This window comes from Macrobrachium nipponense, chromosome 5 (genome assembly GCF_015104395.2).
Source record: "Macrobrachium nipponense isolate FS-2020 chromosome 5, ASM1510439v2, whole genome shotgun sequence".
NCBI lineage: Eukaryota > Metazoa > Arthropoda > Malacostraca > Decapoda > Palaemonidae > Macrobrachium > Macrobrachium nipponense.
Window position 1 is genome coordinate 9,341,965 of NC_061107.1, and position 26,117 is coordinate 9,368,081.

Here is a 26,117-nt window from a genome sequence, read left to right on the forward strand (position 1 = left end):
GGAGAAAAAATGGTAAATAGAAACCTTGAATAAAAGTCAATAAAAACAAAACGATTTCATAAAAAACGAGTAACAATACGAATAATCAGCGAACGAATAGAGACTTGGGGAGATCTGGTACGTAGGGTTATTGGGCCACAATGATGCCCATCAGGCAGCAGTTGTGGGGGGGGGGGGGGGGGGGGGAGGGGGGGGGGGGGGGGGGATATGGAAAATATCTTCGAAGCGAAGATGCTTCGTTAATTAACCTTTCAAGAAATATTGGTAATTAGGGATCCTTAGCAAATAGTTCCTCGTAGAGACAAAACAAGCGCCTTAGTAGTTTTCTGTAACTGTCATTCAGTGTATGAAATATTCCAAAATATATAAAATAAAATATACAGCAACTAGGAATCAATCCTACGGGCTGCTCTATGAGCAAGTGCCCGTGCTGGCATAAGGCCAGCTTAATAAAAAACAACATAGGGATAAAAAAAAAAAAACAGGCCTATCCTTTCTCCACTGTTAAATTGTCCAAGAATGCGGACATATATCTAGTAAAAATTCATACAAACGAAATTAAAAAAAAAGAAGAGAGAAAACTTCCTTAACTACTACTACACTACCTCCTCCGCAACCCCCCCCCCCACCCCCCCATTCCTCTCTCTCTCTCTCTCTCTCTCTCTCTCTCTCTCTCTCTCTCTCTCTCTCTCTCTCTCTCCTGGAGCTATTTCCAAGTTAACTTCATCTCAGCCACTCCAATCCCCTTCACTAACTGCTTGATGAAAGACATAATGTAAACATAATTGGATCTCGTTAACACGTCCCCCGTCGTCTGCTGATTACCGTGAAAGGTGCGGCTGCGTTTCTTGGCTTTTTTTACCCCACCTCTCGCCCTCTCTCTCTCTCTCTCTCTCTCTCTACCTCGCTTGCTTTGTCTGTCAGTTTACTTAAACAAGCCTCAACACTGCAAGAGAAACTGTCACAAACATGTCGGAAACTTATCACATACATGTTGAATACAAGTTGACAACTTGTTGGTATTTCTAAAAAGTCTGTTTCACCATAATAAAACGCGTCATGAAAACATGTCCACAGTCGGAAACTTATCACATACATGCAGAATACAAGTTGACAACTTTTTGATATTCTAAAAAAAACTGTCCACACCACAATAAAACACGTAATATGTCGGAAAATTATTACATACATATCACTACATGCTGAAAACAAGTTGACAACTTGTTGATACTTCAAAAAGGTCTATTCGCACCACAATAAAACACGTCACACACGTCGGAAACGCATTACATACATATCACAAACATGCTGAATACAAGAAGACAACTTGTTGGTATTTCTAAAAGTCTGTTACACCATAATAAAACACTCATGAAAACACTTCACACGTTGGAAACTTATTACATACATATGACATACATACTGAATACAAGTTGACAACTTGTTGGTACTTGTAAATAGTCTGTCCACACCACAATAAAGCACATCATGAAAAAACACGTCACACGTCAGAAACCTGTTACATACATCTCGCAAACATACTGAATACAAGTTGACAACTTGTTTGGTACTGCTAACAAGTGCGTTTCCACACCACAATATAACACGTCAGTAACATATCACAAACATACGGAATACAAGTTGACAACTTGTTGGTATTTCTAAAAAGTCTGTCCACACACAATAAAAACACGTCGGTAAACATATCGCAAACATACTGAATACAAGTTGACAACTTGTTGGTATTTCTAACTAGTAAAATATGTCATGAAAACACACCAGTAACTTATAGCATTCATATTACAAACATGTTGAATACAGGTTAACGATTTATTCATATTATCCAGCAATTGCCAAAACTTCGTTCTCCAATTACAGTTGTTGACTTGTTATCAACCAGTTTGTGATATGCATACGACAAGTTGCCAACATATATTTATGATAATATTTACTGTAGTGTGGACGCACTCTTATGTGTTTACCTGAACTATGATTTAAGTAACCTAATTTATTGACGAAAGTTTTGGGGTGAAGAGAGAGAGAGAGAGAGAGAGAGAGAGAGAGAGAATGGAAGTCAGTATTAACAACCTCACCCCCCCCTCCGGCCCCCGGTCAAAATGTATATAACCAAAACAATAGGACCTCGAACAGGTAATCCTCCGCCCACTGGGGTGAAGCCATTCATAAGATATTCACAAGATCTCCTCTTAATACAATTTCCATTTCCAATCTACAGACTGTACAGATTAATACCATTTAAGGCACAGCTAAGCCTAAAGGAAATTCAGTCCCCAGGCCTCTTAATTAATCCATTTAAATCATACGTAGTATTTCCTGGGAACAGGCAAAGCTAAAACCAAGAGTGAAGCATGACTTACGACTATAGTAGATTCACATCTACCGTGCATGTGATGTCTAGGCCAGTCCCTTACGACGCTCCTGATTGGCTGTTGATAAGCCAGTCACGGGGCTGGAAGCTCTCAGTCTCTCTCGAGTGTTCACATAGGCAGGATGTATGTTCCACTTCTCCTGATGGATACGTCTTTCAAAAGTATCCTTCAGAAGAGGTGGGACATACATCCTGCCTATGTGAACACTCTCGAGAGACTGAGAGCCTCCAGCAAAGAACCTTCAGTAATGCCTACAGTGCACCGCTTGAGGTGCAAAGACGGCACTGCTACCCCTACCGGATCGTAAAACACTGGATATCTCTCGTTCACGATGCAATTACTGAATATGCCAAAATCCCTCAATTGCTGGAATTGATGTGGAAACTAACCGCCCCCCCCCCCCCCCCCCCCCCCCCCCCCCCCCCCCCCCCCCCCCCCCCCCCCCCCCCCCCCCCCCCCCACCCCCCCCCCCCCCCCCCCCCCCCCCCCCCCCCCACCCCCCCCCCCCCCCCCCCCCCCCCCCCCCCCCCCCCCCCCCCCCCCCCCCCCCCCCCCCCCTCACCCCCCCCCCCCCCCCCCCCCCCCCCCCCCCCCCCACCCCCCCCCCCCCCCCCCCCCCACCTCTCGGCAGCAGCAATTCCTGCTAACTAAACATTTCGCTGTAAACTAATTTTTGCGAAATGCTCAATACGCAGCTAGGTATCTGCCTGACTCTTTTCCCATGCATTATATTATCCTCCTTCTGAGAAAAGCTCATTAATCATATCTATTAACCTTTCCAGATAATAGAGATTCCCAATATTTCTGGGTATTACTGTAGTGCTTTTTTATTTCATTATTATTATTATTATTATTTATTCATTTTTTTCTAAAATCGTATACTTATTGACTGTAACTTACAGCAAGCCCTTTCAACAAAATCTCACTTTATCACAGCACGCATTACAGTGCGTCTTACACAACATAAACACACATCGGCAATTTATCTCACACATGTCACAAACAGGCCGAAAACACGTGAACAACCCAATAATGTTGGTGATGTGTGTGTACGATAAGTTGACGACATGTGTTCGAGACATGATTTACATTTGGGGAAAAAACTCTATCACGAGAGTGTATACCATGTTCTAAGGGGTCCACAATAGTAAGAATGTTGAAAGTTAGTGTATAATTTATAAGCTCTTTATAAAAGCTTTCGAACTCTTCCCTGGGTTTACCTTATTCATATATATTTTTTTTGACAAAAGACGAACCCTTCTCCTTTATGAAGTGTTAATAAATTATACACCAACTTTTAACATTCTCAATATTGAAAAAGAAACCCACAAAATCACTGTGTATAACTCGTTTACTTATAAGTATTTACATTTTATTTTACTCCACACTCTATACTTATAAGTAAACAATTTACACAGTGATTTTGTGGGTTTCTTTTTCAATCTCCAGAAGAAAACTGGAAGAAGTTTTTTGTCTGATTCTCAATATTGTGGACCCACTAGAACATGATTCACATTCTTCGTTTTAACTCAAATCAAAACATTTCTTCGACCATTACGGCTCGGTTACTTTTATCGGATGGTTCTATGTTGTTCTATTCTCCATTCGCTCTATCCTCATACTTTGCGAGTGACCTTGTCAGTGGCCACTGATCAATATCGGTCAGTGACACTTTCTCCCTCTGTCGGTGATTCATCGATCTTTGAAGTCGAAAGTTGAACGACATTGGAACTTTGATGCACAGGTAAAGGTGACCCGCTCACGAAAGCCAAATGCTCATGCACCAGTCACGAATGAGGATGTCGTGCTATCGGTATTTCGAAAGTTCTTGCATCTTAATAAGTTACATTCTTTATCTATTTATTAATTTGTTATTTTTTATTCTTTCTAATAATTGAGATCTCTTCGTTCTGTATTTCTCTGTATCTCCTCTTACTTCTTTCCATTAGTGAACACCATATCCTTTGGAAGCTTGAATTTCAAGTCAGTGGCCCCTTTGGTGGGCTTGTTCGGTATGATTAGAGTTCCTCTAGTATACAATAATAATAATAATAATAATAATAATAATAATAATAATAATAATAATAATAATAACCTAGCGAAGCCAGAACAACAAATTATCAGGAGAATTGAAGAGGACCCTGTATAAGATTAATTCGTTGAAAACTGTCAGGTTAATTTTCAACAAAAATTTAATAATAATAAATATAATAATAAAATAATAATAATAATCAATAATAATAATAATTAATAATAATAATAATTAATAATAATAACAAATAATAATAAAATAATAATAAAATAATAATAATAATAATAATAATAATAATAATAATATTCTTTGGAAGCTTGAATTTCAAGTCAGTGGCCCCTTTGGTGGACTTGTTCCTTATGAATAGGGTTTACCTTCTGAACAACAACAATAATAATAATAATAATAATAATAATAATAATAATAAAATAATAATAATAATATTCTTCAGAAGTTTGAATTTCAAGTCAAGTGGCCCTAGGGTGGACTTGTTTCCTTATGAATAGGGTTTACTTCTGAATAATAATAATAATAGTAATAATAATAATAATAATAATTTAGCCCGTGCATCCTAGTCATGCTATATTATTTTTTCTTTCCAAAAGTAACTCTGAACTGAACAGTGAATCTAAGAGAATAAAAATCACGTTGATTTTTGTACTTGATCCTCTCTCCGCACTTAGTCTCTTCCCTCTGTCTTATTAAGTCAACTATGACATCAAACCCACTAATAAATGACCATTTTAATCAAATGTGAAGACGAACCGGTATTCTATATCGATAATAAAAATGTTATGCATTGTTCGTTTGTTTTATGTAATTTTTTTTTCGTCAATCAAAATATAAATCTTATCTACAGTGCTTCTTTTGTTTGCCTTCTGCAGAGAGAGAGAGAGAGAGAGAGAGAGAGAGAGAGAGAGAGAGAGAGAGAGAGAGAGAGAGAGAGAGAGAGAGAGAGAGAGAGAATTTCAGATGGCCTTGAGCATACGGTAGCCTATCACGTCTATTCTAATGAGGTTAGCAATACTCTGCCATTTCGTTTCAAAGACTGCTTCTAATTTCCAGTTTTTATTTTCTTACCTTTGTGGATTTCGTTTACAATACAATCTCAAAATAAATAAATAAATAAAAACATGAAGTGGATGGTTCACGTCCTATTCCAGATCCTTTCATTCTTTCATTTCCACTTACTTATTCGACTTTCCTTGCTATGTCCTTGTCTTTGGATCAATGAGGCCACTGGTTGACAAAAAAAAATAAATAAATAAATAAAAAATCCGTATTGATTGCTCTTACATAACCAACGCTTCTAACCTTCTTTGAGAACTGAGTTTACCCGTACACGACTATAAGGCGTCAATATCCAGGTGTGATCAATGTCTCATCCACAGTCAGGTGAACAATCATTCTTAGCAATGATATTGTCCGTTACATGTTACTAAGACCTATAACCAAATTCCAGTATGAAAATACATGAAATCACATAACTCCATTTGTCTAAAAATTTTTTTTACTTTCTTTACGAGATATGAGTAATGGAAACAACAGAATAATAAATTCGTGACAAATACAATAAGCGATACACACACACAACGAAACCCATTCGTGCAATGTTCGTGTGACGTGATATATATAAAAAAACTGTCAATACGTTGTACCTCGACAGACGAGAGATTCATGCGTTTCATAAACATCTTTGTCCATGAAAGGATAATTTTAGTATTGGTACGGAGACTAATGGAAGGTTTGAAGAATATGAATAATCAAATAGTATAGAGATGAACAATGAACAAAATAGAAACACACACACACACACACAAACACACACACACAGTCGTCAAATGTCATTTTCTTAGACAATAAGTTTTCAGAAAAGAGGAGGAGGAGGAGGAGAGAGAGAAAAAACATTTGAGAAAAATGTACAAACATGAAAGCTACAAGAAGTAGAACAAGATGAGGAGGAGGAGGAGGAGGAGGAGGAGGAGGAGGAGGAGGAGGAGGAGGAGAGAGAGAGAGAGAGAGAGAGAGAGAGAGAGAGAGAGAGAGAAACTAAACGTAGGTCCTCCTTAATGTTCTTTATTCAAAAACCGAAGGGGGCTGCAGAAGCGAGCAGGGAAAGGGCGGGAAACAGACATTAACGCAAATTGAAGACCGACAAACTGGCCCCAATTACCCGACTTGGGACGCCACTGGAGAGAGAGAGAGAGAGAGAGAGAGAGAGAGAGAGAGAGAGAGAGAGAGTCCTACCGCCACGAATGCGAAAGAAACACAAGGTCATACCAAGAAAGCTAAAAGGAGAGAGAGAGAGAGAGAGAGAGAGAGAGAGAGACTCCAAGGTCATACCAGAGAAGCAAAACGGGAAAAAGCAGAAAAGTGAAAAGCAATAAAAGCTTCTTCGAACTTGACAGAAATGGATAAAATGCCTTTCCCTTAGAACCATTTGCGATTCAAATACTGAATGATTGACGGGGAGCATGCCATACCACATTTTACACCTCCAATGAATAAGGAATGAATAAGGAACATTATGGAATGTCTATTTCATTTAAGGATACAATTAGGAGAAGAGGATTTTGAATGCTAAAAAAAGAAAATGAATAAGGGACATTACGGAATGTCTAATTCATTTAAGGATACAATTACAAACAGATCTACTTTAAAAGTGAGCACACAGGAGCAAGGTTTTGGGGGGGGACATTCGAGAAAAATCAACTTGAGTCGTGACTCCAAAACTGAAAAGATATTGAAAGGAAATTGTGGAGAAGGAGAAGATTTTCAATGATGCAAAAAAAAAAAAAAAAAAAAAAAAAACCAAAAAAAAAAAAAAAATAAGTAAGGGCTGACAGTACATCTCTGCTAGTAAAACACACACACACACACACACACACACAAAGTGAATTTTCCCCCTTAAAATCTTAGAAGTGTTCTTCTGTACGGCCGTCCCGATGTCAGTCTTCACGGTTGAATTAAAGGGCTCAGTCTGTTCCGTGGGTGGTGGAAGCTAAGATCACTTTTATAAATATAAATACAATCATCTGATCTAATGTTCATGTTAAAATGAAATCACCAACACCAAGAGTAATGTGTAAAAAGAAATTTTTATGTTTCCTTCATGGAGACAGTTATCATTCGTGTGTGAGCACTTCACGCGCCTTATACTAAATATGGCAGTGAGAACATTGTCTCAGTACTATAAGCAAAGATATGTACACAACTATCATGCAAAAAAATAAATAAATAAATAAATAAAAAAAAGTCCTCAAAAAGTGTAAAAGCAAAGGATAAATGTTAAACCCACTATCAATCAAAAAAAAATAAATAAATAAATAAATTTAAAAAAAAATCAATTCAGCATGAATGTCATACTAGCATTTTTAATGTCTAAATTACGTACTAACCTTCATAACAGCTTTTTAATGTCTAAATTACGTACTAACCGTCATAACAGCGATGACGAGGAGAGAATTAGAGGAAAAACTAACAGGAATTGACAGGAATTCATTCTCTCTATCCTCAAAACATACCTTGTAAGCGAGTTCCTGGAGATCGTCCACGTTTTCGTAAATGCGCCCCTCCATCTTGACGGATTTGGAGAGATGACCAGTTTAAAAATAATAATAATAATAAAAAAAATTCAGTCGCTCCAAAGCTCCGTTTACGTGCAAACGTTATATATATATATATACGTTCGCAAATCACTTACAAGTGACCGAGACAGATTTGAATCCGCTTCATCATAAAATCAGTAGCAGAAGCATCTTGTCCACAGGTGAGTGCCACTATTGGGATGATCAATGAACTCTTTTCTCGGTTATTTAACCTTTAAATCAACTATTGAAAAGATACTGGCAAACTTCGTCCCGATCACTCACAGTACAATAACACCTTCCGATTAGTAACCTTTCTACCAAGACACTGTGACCAGGGGCTTTGATAGTGTTTATTTTTTTTTTATTTATTTATTTTTTTTTTTTTTGACTAGTTGAAATACACAAGACAAGAAGCTTAAAACTAGAGTTCGAAAAACACCAGAGGACCCCCGTCAAGAAGCTCTAACGCGATCATGGTGTCAGCCGAAAGGCCGCGTTCACCAAGTCACGCGACAGAGTGCTTTTTTTGATTCTCAGACTGCATTTTCAGAGTCACCTTATGAACGAGGCCACACAACACACGCAACGCAAAACACTCTTCTTCTTCGTTTTCATGAACAAACTTAAGGTAGAGATATAATTATATATATATATTTTTCACTTTCATGAACACACACTGATATTTACATTTTGATCATATTTCTCTGTAAAGGAAGATATATAATAAGATATAGGTTTCTGTGCGAGCATGCATATCACTAATCCTGAAACACCAGCTAAAAATAAATAATAATAATAGTCAAAACCAAGACACGGAAGCAACAGTCAGCCAACTGCCTTAGCCTTTATTCAGTCACTGATTTCAACTTGAAGAAGGAATCTTATCACGCGATGTATATCTTTTGACAGAAACGGGGTTTAAATAGAGAACTGGCGTAACACAGTACATACCTAGTAACAGCGGAGTCTAGCACAGACTCCGCCAGTATTTACTACAACAGAGTCTACCATAGACTCCGTCAGTATTTACTAAGTGCCTCTTAAGCTTACAGCAAATGCCGAAGAGGCACTCTGTGGCAAGACGGAGCCATCAAACTGGCACTCTCTGAAGTACTTTACACAATACATTTACGGTATTTAACATAAAAAAATAAATAACGATGAAATGGCATATTCGCAGTCATTTTCAAGACAGACCAGTCTAATTCAAGGAGATATTTATTCACAATTCTAATGGTTCCAAAGAATTCCTGCTCACTCTTATATACCCAGGCAATTGAATCGTTTCACGTTACAGGGAACTACTAATATAATCAATTGCATCTCGAAATGGAAAAACTAACTCAATAAAAAAAATGCAGGAATGTCTCTTGCAACATCAACAACCAAATGACATGCTTTCCTTACACCCCCCACCCCCCAACCCTTGAGGACATTTTTCTCCCGTACATCTCCACAACGCATCTCTCTCCTCAACAGAGATCGACTTCTCCTCTCTACATGTTTCAATTACACTTGCCAGATGGGGAATGGATGCATACATGAGGAGGGGGAGGAGGAGGGGGGAGGAGGGGAGATGTAAGGAGATCCTTCATGATTCCCCGGACCGCCTCTCCTCTCGAACCGGCGGGCCAAGTGCCAGCCAAACCTTCCCCAATCCTACGCCCCACGTGTTATCCAATGGTAAGAGAGAGAGAGAGGGGCCGTTGCTTCCCCCTCTCAGCGTCTCCAGCAGACTTCAGACGCGCTTATCCGTGACCCTCTTTCCCGTAAGGAACGAACACAGCAGAGGATAAAATCTGGAACGTGAAGAAATACCATAACTCGCCCTTTTCCCCACCGATAAGTACGATCTCGGAAAACAAGAAGCGTTCGTTCGCCTCGTTGATATCGCCCGCGGGCGGTTTCCCGCCGCGGGACTAGGGGAAACTGAACGGTGCCTTCGAGGCACACCTTAAAATTCCACGCTCAATGGGCCCGAGCGCTGTGAGTCTCGGGAGAGTCGCACAACCGAACATAAACAAGATAAACAAGAGATTTGGGTTCCTTTTAAATCCATTCCGTCCTCTAAACTTCGACAAGAATAACTTCTCTTTTAAAGGTTTTCTTTTTAAAGATTCGTCTCATCAAAAAAATAATCCATTTAGCTTACTTTACTACAAGTGATCTATTTGTTTATTTCAAGTCGGTCTGAAGAGTTTTTACGTATAATGGTACGGATTTAGGTATTTTCATCCATATTGTAATATATTTAATAAAAATAATTTCCGATGATATATACATATATATATATATATATATATATATATATATATATATATATATATATATGAATAATTATCACATCACCGTGATTCATATAAATCTTTCGAGCTACAAAATGTTCTTTAATATCTAATTCGCTCTACCTAGGAATTATATCATATATATATATATATATATAATTATATATATTATATAAATAGATATATATCTATATATAGACAGTACGTCCAATCTGATAACTAGGGAGCGGATATTCAAGCTCAAAATTAACCCCCTAAAAGAATATTGTATATTAAAGAATTTTTTTTTTTAAATACACGGAACACTTCAGAATATACCTAATATAGAGTATGACTGTGCTGAGAGAGAGAGAGAGAGAGAGAGAGAGAGAGAGAGAGAGAGAGAGAGAGAGAGAGAGCCTTTAACGAGCAATGCCAAGCATCTGAAACTTGTAAAAAGGTCGTTTTTAGCGGCAGCTACCTTCAATGACTCAAACGTCCATCACCTCGAACGATTTAAGCTCGCTAATTATTCATTTAAAAATTTATCAACAACGCGCCATATATATATACACACACACACACACACACACACACACACACACACACACATATATATATATATATATATATATATATATATATATATTATATATATATATATATATATATATATATGACTGGTAAAATATTCTGCTACAACAGAATTCCATCTAATAAAAAGAGCCTATAAAAACGCCAAAAAATAGAAAGTAAGTATACAATATTTCAGAGACTGCTCTCTCTCTCTTCAGGTAGGTAATGAATGAAAAAAGTTACAGAAAAGGCGGTATTTATACCAAGAGATCTCTCCACAGGTAAACCATTTAGCTAGGTCACCCCGTTGATGATTTCTCTTTAATCTTCTTAAGCGTTGGTTGAAGGAAGATTTTATCTATGATATCTGAATCCCAGGCGCCCGTTATGATGTTCACTACCTGTCATTGCTTAATCAAGGCTGACTCCACCATCTGGCTTTTGTACCGACATTTGCTGCTATAAATTATGCATGACAAATTCCCAGTATATTTTGTGGTTATGGTGATTTATATGGCTAAAAATAGCTGAGCTCTGTCGTCCATACCTAACTGACCGTTTATGTTGTATTAATCTCCGGGGAAGTGATTTTCTGTAAAACCAATATAAGATTGGTCATAGTCCAAGCATGGGATTTTGTACAATCCTGTGTCTTTGGGGATTGGCTTTTGTTTCACATTAATCAGGGATTTGGCTAAGGTATCTGGGTGGGTAAAGGCAAAAGGGTTATATTTTGCAAGTCTGTGTCACCATTTTAATCTTGTCCAGATGTGGGATTTTCAATTTATGAATCACCAGCTTTGTCTTTCTTTCCGCACATTTTTCTGTCCGCCCATCAGATTTTAAAATCTATTGAGGCTAGAGGACTAGAAACTGGTATGTTGAATGCCCATCCTCCAATCAACAAACATACCAAATGGCAGCCCTCTAGCCTCATTAGTCTGCATTTTATTTAAGGGCAAAGTTAGCCAAAATAGTGCGTCTAGCAACGATACAGGCCAGGCCACCACCGGGTCGTGGTCAGTTTCAAGGGATAGATCTACTTTCGGTGGTATGATTATACGATGTACAGAAAACTCAAGTTTCTTCGGCTCACTTTTTACCTTTTTCATACCATCACCGATCATCAATACAAGATAAGAAAATTCCCCAAAACGCCATTCGTCGTCACCATTTGTTGATACCAAGGAAAATAATTATTTCCTTATTCTCTAATTCATGAGAAAAATAGCTGAAAACGCTGGAACATTTCAAATGCATTTTGGAAAGGATAAAAAAATGTATTCTGGATCCTACTGATATCGAGGAGAGAGAGAGAGAGAGAGAGAGAGAGAGAGAGAGAGAGAGAGAGAGAGAGAGAGCGGAAAAATGTTTATTTCAGATTCCCTGGGTTAGGCGACCCGGAAAAAAAAGGAAAGAGGTGGTATTGGATGTCCATTTGGATATGAGACAGAGAAAAAAAGGTGTATGTGTGTGTGTGTGTGTGTGTGTGTGTGAGGGGGGCATTCCAGATAATCCTGGAATTCAGATCGACGAAAACACTCATTCTGAAGCCATATCAGGTACAAAAGGAAAGGGCAGACTCCTAAGGTGTTAATGTCTGAACAATAGTCTTTAACAATCTCTTCATCCAGAATAGAGAAATCCTTATTATTCTGGAATACTGGAAGAGCGAAAATAATGCTACATCCTTAAATTTCAAAGAGGACCTCTTTGGCCATACGAAGACTCTAGATATCTTTAGAGCTCTAGACAATTTAGTATTTCCCATTACCATCTGTTACTTCTTTCTAATGAACGCCATATTCTTTGGAAACTTGAATTTCAAGTCATTGGCCCCTTTGGTGGGCTTATTCCATATGAATTAGATTCTTCTTCTGAATAAATAATAATAATAATAATAATAATAATAATAATAATTAATAATAATCTAGAAAAGAGAATGATCTTTTGTTATTCTGGAATATAAAAACGAATAAAGAGCATCCCTTACTAATATAGGATATCGAAAGGACGATTTGGTAACATTCTTAACCTTCAAGGAAGACTCCTACGCTTACAATAAGTCTTTCAAAAAAGAAGGAGACTATAGATACCTTCAGATCCAGAATGAAGAGTCATCCTCATTATGCTGGAATATCGGTAGAGTGAAATGTAACATCCTCAAATTGAAAAGGAGGCCTTTGAGAGAGAGAGAGAGAGAGAGAGAGAGAGAGAGAGAGAGAGAGAGAGAGAGAGAGAGAAACATGATAAGAAATGGTGAACAAAAGACGACCGGATGATAAAAAGGCCTCCTTCCTTCTTTCCCATTCGAAATCCTTTAACCAACTCTGCCAGAGAGTTCTTTTTCATCAAGCGCCTCCGACCAACCGCTCACTTTTTCCGATAGTCAATACTGTCGTTTTGAACCATCTTGCCAACACACCCCCACCCACCCACCCCTACTCCAACCAACCCGTCCATTAATGGGACAAAAGGGCGTCACAACCAGGCCGTTTGGATGTTCTCCAAATGAAAATCACACATGAGTCCAAATGTCCTTTGGTTGGGGGGCAGGGCTGGGGGGAGGGGCAGCCGCCCCCCTCCATTTCGTCAACCCCCCCCCCCACACGAAAAAAGGCTGATCTTCATGGGGCAACCGCTCCCCCTCCCTCCAGAAAAATGATCTTTGGAAATTCATTTGAAATGAAATCTATAATATCTAACCAACGTAGACGTAAAGTTGCTCAGCAAATATATTCAAAGTCAGGTTAATTAGAAAATGTAATTAGATAACCCAATTAACTCAGTGAATTTGCCCAAGTAAACGCAATAATTTTAATTTGGCCATTTATTCGATTTCGGTATTAGCAAATTTTTACACAAAGTCGAACGACCATATGGCGTTCTGACTGATCTGGTAGTGGTTCTCATTAAAAATAGATAAAACAGAAAAGACCAGGTGTATGATTCAAAGACAAGTCCAAACGTAATCACAAGCAGTCTTCTGGTGTATGTCAGAAGGAAAGGAGGCATATTGGAATCTGGGTACTACAGAGGTGTCATTGAACCATCAGGTATTGGTTTGAGGTCAATTTAATGTTATGGTAATGATCACAAGCTGAAAATCGAGTTATAATAATATTCAGTGCTTCTTGTAGTTCGGTAAGGAATCCAGACCTGCCTGTGACGAGAATGGGGTACTGTTTGCAAATCTTGCAAAAAGAGGAGGGTTATGGGAGCTGCAGCCCAGACCTGTCTGTGACGAGAATGGGGTACTCTTCGCAAATCATGCCAAAATAGGACGGCTATGAAAACTGCGTTATGCAGATGGCCTGGTCATCACAGCAGAGCAAGACGAAAAAATGCGAAGAAGAAGAGTCCAATAATGGCGAGAAAGCCCAGAATAGCCAGAGGGCAGAGCTTAAGATCCAGGAGAACAGAACAGAAGTAGTAAAGTTCAACAAGCGTAATTAACAGCCAGTTACAAGACTGACAAAAAAACAAAAAAAAAAAAAAAAAAAAAAAAAAAAAAAAAAACAGATGAGGCATGGCAGCATCAGCGTTTGTTAGATAAAGAAAGAGAGTTCACTGCATGGAACAGGGAGATGTTCTTCAAGTAAATACAAATTTGAGAGTTATTAAAAGACTAAGTCACAGGCACAACGTGGACTGACTATTCTTAGAATGTGACCACAGGGAAAACAGTAAAATTCTAGTGGTCTTGACTGACTGACTGATTGCGTTCTTTAGACTGGCATCACCTCACAGAGAGCAATAGGATGGGCTGAAGGATGAAAATAGAGGATTACATAAAGGATCTTTTTAACTAGAAGGGTAAGATGCTAAAGATATGCTAGTTTGTCTTTGGAAATTGTGTATTAAAAAAAATGACGGCCCCCCAGTTATTTGAGAACAGCCGTGGTAGACTAACAAAACTCTAGAACTAATTCTAAGGACTATATTACAGATTTCTTCCTCTGTTAGTAAATAAAACTGATGTAAAAATCTTCGGCACTTGTGTTGTACTTTGAAACTCACATGCGTTCGGTTTCCTTCATGTCGACAAAATTCAAAGCCAGGTGAGCTGGATCACTCTGATTAGAAAAAAAGAAGAAAAAAAATTGCAACAAAACAAAGAGAGTTTACGAAACAATTAACTCGAGTTTCCCTCCCTGAGGAATGAACCCCTTCACGTACTGGTTTATTTTGTTTTTACTTAATATCTGGAAATCGATCGACGGTACTTTCGGTGGTACTCTTACTTTACTATAGGCCTAAGCCCAGATAACGCAAGTGTGGTCCCTGTAAATGTCATTATGACGTCACTTCCGCAATCAAAAACCCGTACCCACAATCCTCTGAAGGGAAAAAACCAAGAGATAAGAACTCTACTATTCTCCTCTCTCTCTCTCTCTCTCTCTCTCTCTCTCTCTCTCTCTCTCAAACGTCAGTGGGACCTCGCGTTGACAAGGTGAAACTCAATTGTAGGGAATGCCGTATGCACCTGAAACAGCTTATACTACGGAAGTTTTTTGCACAAACAGTTCATCCATGACACCGCAAGTAGAGTATGATGCGTGTGTGCGTGTTTACGTTCGTAGGTGTGCGTGTATGTGTCCGCTAAGTACGCACAAACATAACAAACTCGACAATGACGCCAAGGCAGCTTTTAGGGGGCAGACTAAACAACGTGTGAAATCAATCTTGTCATTAACCACATACTTTCTCTCTCTCTCTCTCTCTCTCTCTCTCTCAGGGACTTCAATCTCTCGCAGTCCTCTCTATACCAGTGTCTGACATTTTGCATTTTTATATCATTGATGAGCTCTATCTGACATACTTTATCTGTAAAAAGGCGTCTTCTGTCGCATTTGTTCAGTGAATACAAGTATAGACATTATTATTTATTATTATTATTATTATTATTATTATTATTATTATTATTATTCAGAAAATTAACCCGTATTCATACGGAGCAAACCCACCACCATAGGGGCCACTGACTTGAAATTCAAGAAGCTTCCATAGAATATTAAGGTGAAATACAGAAAGGTGTGATCAGTTAATAGAAAACAGATAAAAAAAATTGATAGATAAATATATGTGTTATACCTGCCACAATTTTTCAAGAAACATGATTCCGGAAATACTCAAATCCACTTTAATGAACAAAGGTATAATGAAAAATCAATAAAATTAATAAGAAATAATGAATCAAATAAATGGATATAAAATTAATTAATTAATTAATTAATACATATCTACGAGAGAGAGAGGAGAGAGAGAGAGAGAGAGAGAGAGAGAGAGAGAGAGAGAGAGAGAGAGAGAGAATGATATGAACACTAAAAAAATTAGTGGAACGAAAGCAACGAGGATACAGATGCTAAAGAGAGAGAGAGAGAGAGAAAGAGAGAGAGAGAGAGAGAGAGAGAATGATATGAACACTAAAAAAATTAGTGGAACGAAAGCAACGAGGATACAGTTGCTAAAGAGAGAGAGAGAGAGAGAGAGAGAGCAGAGAGAGAGAGAGAGAGAGAGAGAGAGAGAGAGAGAGAGAATGACACAAAAAAAAATTAGTGGAACGAAAGCAACGAGGATACAGTTGCTAAAAGAGAGAGAGAGAGAGAGAGAGAGAGAGAGAGAGAAGCCTCTCCCGTGGTACATCAATCATTCCCCTGACTGGCTGGTCCCCGCCCATTCCAGCCAATCAAGGTTAATAAAGATTAAACAGGCCCTGAAACCTCTTCAAACCTGTTAAATTAACTCGGGGGGGGGGGGGGGGTGGGGGGGGCGGCAGGAAGTGGGAGAGGGAGAGGGAGAGGGAAGTGGGAGGGGAGGGTGAGAGGGGGAGCGGGGAGGGGGAGACCTTCACTGCTAAAAGATGATGATAATGATATAGTGTTTGATTTTCATTTTGTCACCCCAATAGTTTCCAATGATGCTTCTCTCTCTCTCTCTCTCTCTCTCTCTCTCTCTCTCTCTCTCTCTCTCTCTCTCAGGCGTGACGTATTTTTATCCTCCTTCAGCATTCATTCTCCTCCTTTAGTCTCCTCTAACAATTGAGAGAGAGAGAGAGAGAGAGAGAGAGAGACTGTTGCTGTCATATTATATAAATGAAGAGATTAAGAGCAAGGTTGCTAAACAGAATCTTTTAAATAATTTGTTAATTGAGGGAGAGAGAGAGATGAGAGAGAGAGAGAGAGAGAGAGAGAGAGAGAGAGAGAGAGAGACTATAAATGGAGTTTCCAAACAGATTTAACTAAATTATTTATTCACCGAATAAAAAAAAAAAAAAAAAAAAAAAAAAAAAAAAAAAAAAAAAAAAAGGCCGAGATAAAAGGAGATTCAGCCGAAACGGACCAACATGACACGGGAGTCAAACGACACCGTCTGACACACGCCGAGATGACACGGGGGGTCAAATGACACGCTGACTCAAACGCTGAGATGGATGAGTTGCCAAATAGTAGATTCTAGCTGCGAAAGAATCATCGTAAGAGCATTAAACTTGAGTCGAAATGAAAGAATAGAAGGCGAGAATAAACATTGAAAAATCATTCTCTCTCTCTCTCTCTCTCTCTCTCTCTCAAAGCATCTGTTCTTCGTGCTTCTCTGCGTTGTCTATAATCTGATCATTGGGGTTACTGATGATGTAGAGTCGTCAAAATGTCTACATTATTATTATTATTATTATTAGTATTACTATTATTATTAATATTGGTTTAGAAAGCCACAGTGGTATAAATGTAAATATATATCTTAGAAATATATTTACATTTATACCACTGTGAATTTCTTCACTATTTTAATGATTCATGCTATTATGAGAAGTACTTATGGATTATTATTATTTTCTTTTCCAGTTATTATTATTATTATTATAAATTTTACTCTTATTAATAATAATAATAATAATAATAATAATAATAATAATAATAATAATAAAATAATAATAATGGAGAGAAAAGCGCTGCCAGATGCACGATCCATTGCTAACTTTAACATTGAATAAAATAAAAACTACTGAGGCTAGAGGGTTGCAATTTGGTATGTTGATGATAGGAAGGTGGACGACCAATACACCAATTTGCAGCCCTCTAGCCTCGATAGTTACTCAGATCTGAGGGCGGACAGAATAAAGTGAGTGCAGACAGACGAAGCTGGCACGATAGTTTTCGTTTAAGGAAATCTAAAAACATGGTCATTCTTGCCACAAAAGGATATCACCACCACCACCATCATTATAATAGTAGCCACTATCATTTCCACCATTATCTCAAACACACACACACACACCCTCACCATTCCTCCAGCTTGCTTGCAGAGGCACTAAGGACCGTATTACATCGGAGTCGTGAAGGAATAACATTGCATTCAAGGGCGCAAGTGTCTGCTTGCTGCATATCCAAGCAGCAAAAGACGAGAATCGTGTTAACAGATGCAGCCTCCGTGCCACTGCAGCTATGCATATATATATGAATGCATGCGTGCATTCATGCGCGCGCGCGTTTAATGCAATCCTAAGGAGGCATTGTGGATGCGCAAATGTAATGGGTGGACATTAAGTGCGTTTCTGCACGTGAATGCAAATGAGAATTTATTTATGTATGAACATAAGTGTGAATATGTATGCATAAATGCAAGTCACAGATTATTCATGTGTGCACGTACTTTATAAAAATGTACGCAGACAATTCAAGTAACAGTTTATTTATGTATGAACATAGTGTAAAAATGTATGCATTAATGCAAGCAACAAATTATTCACGTATGCACATGCGTTAAAATATATGCATTAATGCAAATAAGAGTTTATTTATGTATGAACAGTGTAAAAATACACGTTATAAATTCAAATAACAGTTAATTCACGTATGCAGTGTAAATGTAAAATGTATGCAGAAAACGCAAATAACAGTTAATTCCTGTATGCAAATAAAAGTTTATTTACATATGCGCATACGTGTAAAAATATATGCGTTAATATCACATAACAGTTTATTCTTATATGCACGCATATAAAAGTATGGAGAAAATTGAAATAAGAGTATTCTGTATAAACAGTGCAGTAAATGCTTTTATGATAATGTATGTATATACGAGTATACCTCAGTACGTGAGATCATTGCCTAAATAAATCATTTACCCAATTTATTTATCATATAAATAAAATGATTAACATATCAGATATGTGGAATTTGGGTAAAAATAGACTTTTGTTTAAAGGGAAATGTTAGATACAAGAACTTCGGATTAAAGGGAAACAAAAGACATCGCGGATATAAAGAATTTGGTTCAAAGACAAATAAATCCAGAAGTAGATTCAACTACAATTTATCCCAGCAACCGGGAAGTCCTTTGAAGGGACGAGAGAGAGTCCTGAAGGACCTCTCATCCTAAACGCTCTCCACTCGTCCGGAGAGGAAGAATATCCTCAATACGAAACAGAAGGTAAAAAAGATCCTCCTGGCCTCAAGAGTCACCCTCCTCCTGCTCCTCCTGCTCCTGCTCCTCCTGCTCCTGCTCCTCCTGCTCCTGCTCCTCCTCCTCCTCCACTAACTCCGTTCCGACCCGAATCACAAAGACCGGCAGAAAATAAAATGATACTAAATATCTCGGCCTAAATGTCTTCTTTCTTCTTCTTCTTCTCGTTTGCAGAAGACGCCTGAGGAATCATCCTGCGGCTAAATGGAGCGGAACGTCGTCATGACAAATACATAGATGGCTGTCGAGGCCATATTATGTTCTTCTTTGGGATGTAATGTTTTTAGATCTTGTATATGTATGTATATATACGTATATATATATATTTATATATGTGTGTGAGTGTGTATTATACGTATGTATGAGTGTATATATTATATATATGTGTATATATACACACATAAACAAACGTAAATGAATACACACAAATGGGACATCCATTTTCAGTTTGACTGTAGTTGTGGCTATTGTTTTTTTTTTTTTTTTTGTTTTTTTTTTTTTTTTTTTTTTTTGAAAGGGGAAAGGGGGCGGGGCTCCCCACACTAACTGTTGATGGCACGGGATTATTGCAGAATATATATATATAATATATATATATATATATATATATATATGATATATAATATATATGTATGTATGGTATATATAATGAAATATTTACCCTATATTATAATTATGAAATTTGCACGTCAAACATGCCTATGAAATATTCCCTTTCCATTGCATGCAAAAGGGGACAATTAAAATATTCCCTTAATATAATAGATTGCAATAAATCTCGATTTTACATCTATAGAAAAAAAACCTGACTTTTCCAATGTCAATCATTTCAGGCGTGACAGGAACCTCATCTAAGGACGAAGAACCCGAAAGAATTCTTTCAAAGCTTCCAGTGACATGAATTCCTAGGAAGATATACACAAAATCGTTAATCATCCCAGGGAAGGGAAGATGAAGCATTGATCCGTTAGCGAAAGTAAAAGAGAGAATATATATAATGCTATGCAAAGAATATAAATGTCGCTTCGATCGCAACAAAGGATAAACACGCGACAGAGTCAACAGCATAAATCAAGTCGTTTGACACAAGTAGGTCAGCAGAAGGAAGAGTACGAAGCAATTAGCAGTAGCTTTTTCCTGCGAAGGCAGAGGCTGCTAGGAAGAATCACATCCAGCGAAGATGAAAGTAGCAGCATTTCCAGAAAAGGAAGAGTCTACTGGGAAGACTAAAAAGAAAGTAGCAACTTTCCCAGCATAGGGAGAAACTACTGGGAAGACTAAAAGAAAGTATTAGATTTCCCAGCAAAATGAGGAGACTACTGGGAAGACTAAACGAAAGTAACAACTTTCCCAACAAAAGCAAGACTGGTGGGAAGACTATGAGAAAGTAGAAAGTAGCAGCTTTCCCAGCAAGATGAGGAGACCACTGGGAAGACTAAAAGAAAGTAGCAGCTTTCCCAACAAAAGCAAGACTGCTGGGAAGACTATAAGAAAGTAGAAAGTAGCAGCTTTCCCAGCAAAAGCAAGAGACTGCTGGGAAGAAGAAGAACCTGACCTAGAGAACAACCAAATAAAAGTGACTCCGAGCCGGGACGAAGAAGAAGACGGTCGGTCGACCCACCCTAAAACCTGCCCACCCACCCGGGCCAGTCAGAGAGGGGCGTCTAAATTATCCTTCATTAGACACAAATGGAACTAATCAATACTATCTAAGTCTCGGGGAGGGGACGGCCACATATTTAGGGATGGGTGGGTGGGGGGTGTGGGGGGTGGGGTGGGGGGCGAGGGGGAATTCGTTGACAACTTGCAACTTAGGTTTCGCAGCTGTTCAAGGATACTACGAATTAAAAGGGGAATCTCTTGAATGTCGAGTAATTGTTTTTCTTTTTTTTTCTTTCTTTCTTTTAAGGTTTGTCGACATAGATGCGACATAAGGTTGAGGAATTGTAGTTAAAAAAGGGTAAGCACACGAAAGTAACGCCATTTTGATTTATGAACGACACATGACTTATAATACACACAAACACACACAAATATATATATATATATATATATATTATACTCTTAACATACATTAATATATGCTTATATATGTATATACATAGTATATGACTGGTAAAAAAGTTCTGTTGTCTATGCATCTATAACATATATGAATAACTTGATCACGAAATATATTATAAAACGTGATGCTATGTATAGCTAAAGGTTAATGCCACGGAGGAGCCTTACCTTAATATATACATATACGTATATGTATATATATATATATATATATATATATATATATATAGATAGATATAGATATTGATATATGTATAAAGTATGTATGTACGTATGCGTACATGTATAGATAATCAATCTAACATTTCGATTAGCGCAAAACATGCAACACTGTCCCTAGTACACCCAAATCGTCTACCATCGGATGGGAAAACAGGGCCAAACACACCTTTCCCGAGCACTCAATAGGGGCGGGGGGGAGGAAGATTTCCCATTTTCTCCTTTGGTGGTTCCCAAATGACATTCCCAGCGCTCCCTGAACAGCGGCAGCCCTCTGGCACACAGAACACCTCCCCCCCACCCCCTCTCTCTCTCTCTCTCTCTCCTTTCTTTCTATCCTCTTCCCCAAAACTAATCTTTGCTAGTAACCGCCTGAAACTGCAACAAAGGCGCCCGCGGACACCCTATTTTGTGTGGGTTAATTGCCGAGTTTGCTAGTTCACTTGGCCACGAAATGAGTGAGAGAGAGAGAGAGAGAGAGAGAGAGAGAGAGAGAGAGAGAGAGAGAGAGTTAGCAATCGCTGAAAGGCACTGACATGCTCTGTTTGGCGACTGATTTTCTGCCCCCCTTCATCCTTTTGCTGGTTACATGATATCATCGGCTTCATTTTTTTTAAAAGGTTTAATAGTTCCAGGTTTTCTAGTCAGCAAACTCCTCTCTCTTCTCTCTCTCTCTCTCTCTCTCTCTCTCTCTCCCCGTAAGTATTTTCTGTTTACCTTCTGTTTTTCTCATTCGAACACAGGTTTTCTTCCATAGCAGCAAAACCTCCCTAAAACCAACTTCCTCTCTCTCTCTCTCTCTCTCTCTCTCTCTCTCTCTCTCTCTCTCTCTCTCTCTCTCTCTCTCCAATTGTATTTTGCTGTATTCCTTCTATCTCTTTTTCTCATATAAACAGACTTGCTTCCAGAGCTGTAATCAGTGTCGAAGATAATACCTATAACAAGTTTATCTCTACATCAGTAATATAACTGAATAAAAATTAAACAAACAAACAAATAAACAAAGAAAACCAATCTTCGTTCACCTATCCTGTATCCATCTACCGTCCAATTTCCTCTGCTTTATCACTTTTCCTTTCCTTCCACTTCCTTCCCAGCTATTCTTCTTCTTCTTCTTCTTTTTCTTCTTCTTCTTCTTCTTCTTCTTCTTCTTCTTCTTCTTCCCCCCCTTTCCCATGCATTATGCATGATTACGCATGGCCAACTTTTCTGTCCTTAATTATCCCTTGTGTAATCTCATCAGCTCTGAGAGAGAGCGAGAGAGAGAGAGAGGAGAGAGAGAGAGAGAGAGAGAGAATCACCCTAATTCGATTTTCTATAACTCAGCTCCTCTCTCTCTCTCTCTCTCTCTCTCTCTCTCTCTCTCTCTCTCTCTCTCTCTCTCCGTTTACTTCAAATTCAATCATCATCTTTTGTTTCACCCTCTCTCCCCTGGACCAAGAACGGCCCAGGTTGTGACAGAGCTATGGATCGGAATCTGACGCAACACAAGGGGAATCCTGCCTGCGATTCCCACGAAACTGGGAATCAACGAGAGAGGGAATCCGACTGTATTGATAATTGCATTTCATGGGAAACTTTCGACTCTCTCTCTCTCTCTCTCTCTCTCTCTCTCTCTCTCTCTCTCTCTCTCTCTCCACTGCATTATCACTTCCGAGTTACGGAGTTCAACTGTAATTTATGGTGAAATTTTAACAAAAATAAGAAACTTGCGTCAGAAGGTGTATGTGACTCTCTCTCTCTCTCTCTCTCTCTCTCTCTCTCTCTCTCTCTACTGGTTCTAGAATGCTGCATCAAGATTTATTTACAAACTTAGTTCTTTTAAAAATCTTACAATTTAATATTTTCGCTTACTCGGGGAGTAAGCCTACAAACTACTTTACTGTTGCTGTTGTTCTTGTTGTTGTTTATCTTTGCTGGTGTTCATGTGGGGGGAGAGATAGAGATGAGAGAGTGGAGAGAATGAGCGAGGAGAAGAGAGAGGGAAGAGGAGAAGAGAGAGAGAGAGAGAGAGAGAGAGAGAGAGGCATTTAGGATACGAAATTTATGATTTATTTGCTGATATGAAAATGCAAAAAATAATTTGCACGTTAAACAGTACAGAAAAAGGATTCCTAATAAAATATAGCGAATCTATTTCAATTTTCGTTGGTGAAACAATGCTCTATTTGACCGTAGATTTTAGCACTCGCCAAGAGAAATCTGGAGGTCGGATCAAGCCTTGCTAAAACTACTTTATTCTGAAGGAAAAAACTCCTACAATCGTTTAGTTTCAAAACTAATCAATCTCTATCAAACCAAAGCGAACAGGAGGAAATTGACTTCCAGGAATACAAACACACTTACTTCCTCATTCTCCACGAAGCGATTACATTAATTCCACACTCTTCATTTAACTTGTTTCGGACCCTCAAAAGTGACAGAAAGTAGCACAAAAGATTAATTTCCGATTCATTAACTCCCAGTGATGTTAATCCTGTTCAATTGCATCAGGATAAAATCGCTTGCAAGAGGGGTCCCCTCCATTCAACCTTGCAGGACAAGGATGCTATCTGATAAAACAGTTCTGTATGAGTTTAGTGATGGTGCACGAATGAATATATATATATATATATATATATATATATATATATATATATATATATAATATATATATAATATATATAATATATATATATAGTACTGGTTATCTTTTAGGCACGGAGATCTGTTAAATGAATAGTATGACACGTAGGAAAATGAAAAAGTTTTTCCTAAAAATGCCTACCAGTTCTTCCTCCGATGGACCTCTTCTTGGAGCGTTTATTAAGGAAAACAACTGATATATATATTCACATATGTAAATAAATTCATCTGCTAAAACAAGATACGTCTCAAGTATGCAAGGTCCCTAGTAGTGTGTATGTACTATATGCACATGCATGTATTTATGACAAAATATTTGTAAATACATTAAAAATACTGAGACTCATTTAATTGACGAGCAATTTTCGTGGGGTGGGGTATTCAACTTCATTCATGCATCTCTCTCTCTCTCCTCTCTCTCTCTCCCCCCCTCTCTCTAATCTCTCTCTCTTCTCTCTCTCTCTCTCACGGAAAATATCCAAAAATATCACAGAAAAATCCCCAGTATTTCAGGTACTGTCTTCCTCCACCCAGGGCTAGTGGTGGGGGGGGGGGGTGGGGGGGGGGGGGGGTCCTTAGCTCCGAAAAAATAAACACGTTTCCAAAAATCAACAAGAAAAAAAAAATCTAACGTCTCCGATAATTGCCTTCCGATAAGCGACGTCAGGAATCAGGAATCTATCCCGGAATCGTTCCCGTCCGTCGAGGTTATCGGGCTTGGGGTTGGGGGGGGGGGGGGGGGGAGGGGGGGGTGGTTTTAGGGGGGGGGGGGGGGCGGGGGGGGGGGGGGGGGGGCAAGCAAGAAGGACGTATTGGACGGAGAGCAAGCAGCAGCAGCAGGAAGGTGACAACCGCAGCATTTGGAGAGAAACGCCCAATTAGCGAGCGACGGCCCTTGGAACAAAAGTGTCGACGGGAATTCCAGAGACCAATAAATCTCCATCCCTTCGTATTCTTCTCTTTCTTTTTCTTGAAGAAGCCTGTTGTATGAAAAACGCCGTCGCCGCTGCCGCTGATTGGGGCTACGGCTGGACCAGGTTTTCCCCCATTGCTACCCATCGACCATTTCCATAACAAGAGAACTCTCGAGTTGCGGCTAAAATGGAGGAAATGTAATTTAAGGGTTCACCTACTACTACCCACTCCAGCAGGGGGAGGGACCTTTTCTTCAGAGAGAGAGAGAGAGAGAGAGAGAGAGGAGAGAGAGAGAGGAGAGAGAGAGAGAGAGAGAGAGTAAATGGCTCACTTATTTAGCCATGGATCAGCGTTTGCTGAGGAACAACATTACAAACGAATTACACGACAGACAGAGAAGAGAGAGAGAGAGAGAGAGAGAGAGAGAGAGAGAGAGAGAGAGAGAGAGAGAGCAATGCAATTATGCGACACACCACAGACGCGAGCAATGCAAAAAACAGAGAATTTATTAGACAATGCACACAGTCAAGCAGTGTTAAAAGAGAGAGAGAGAGAGAGAGAGAGAGAGAGAGAGAGAGAGAGAGAGTTTCCGCGGGGACACAACCGAGTTACCGTGATTTCCGATTTCCATAATTAATTTTGTTACCCGAAAACTGAACATCAAAGGTTGCGCATCCGTCGTTGGACCCAATTCCCATCGGACCCCCACCCCCGGGGGGAAGGGGGGATAGGCTCCCCCTAAGAAAAGAGCTCTTCAATTTAACGCTCATTATTCGCCTTGTTTCCGCAAGGCCTTGATTTTTACTATGAGGGTCAGTCTGTTGTCATCACCTACTGGGTCAGCAATGCAGCTTCTCCTTTTCTAATTATTATTATTATTATTATTATTATTATTATTATTATTATTGGCGAAACATTTACGTATAAGTATACATATATTTAACGATAAAACTGTACAGTTTAATCTTTAAATATA

The 26,117-nt window shown here is 38.8% G+C and overlaps 1 protein-coding gene across 13 annotated transcripts in view; it reads right to left on the reverse strand.

The window, feature by feature from the left end:
- The window catches only part of LOC135215194 (uncharacterized protein CG43867-like), a 575,055-nt gene that overhangs the window by 334,001 nt on the left and 214,937 nt on the right, over positions 1-26,117 (reverse strand). For 2 of the 13 annotated variants that reach the window (XM_064249687.1, XM_064249674.1), the window contains exon 2: positions 7,947-8,716. The exons of the other annotated variants lie outside the window; for them this stretch is intronic. The gene's annotated coding sequence lies outside the window, so the exon portion shown is untranslated. The remainder of the gene's footprint in view (positions 1-7,946; positions 8,717-26,117) is intronic. 13 annotated transcript variants of the gene reach the window in all.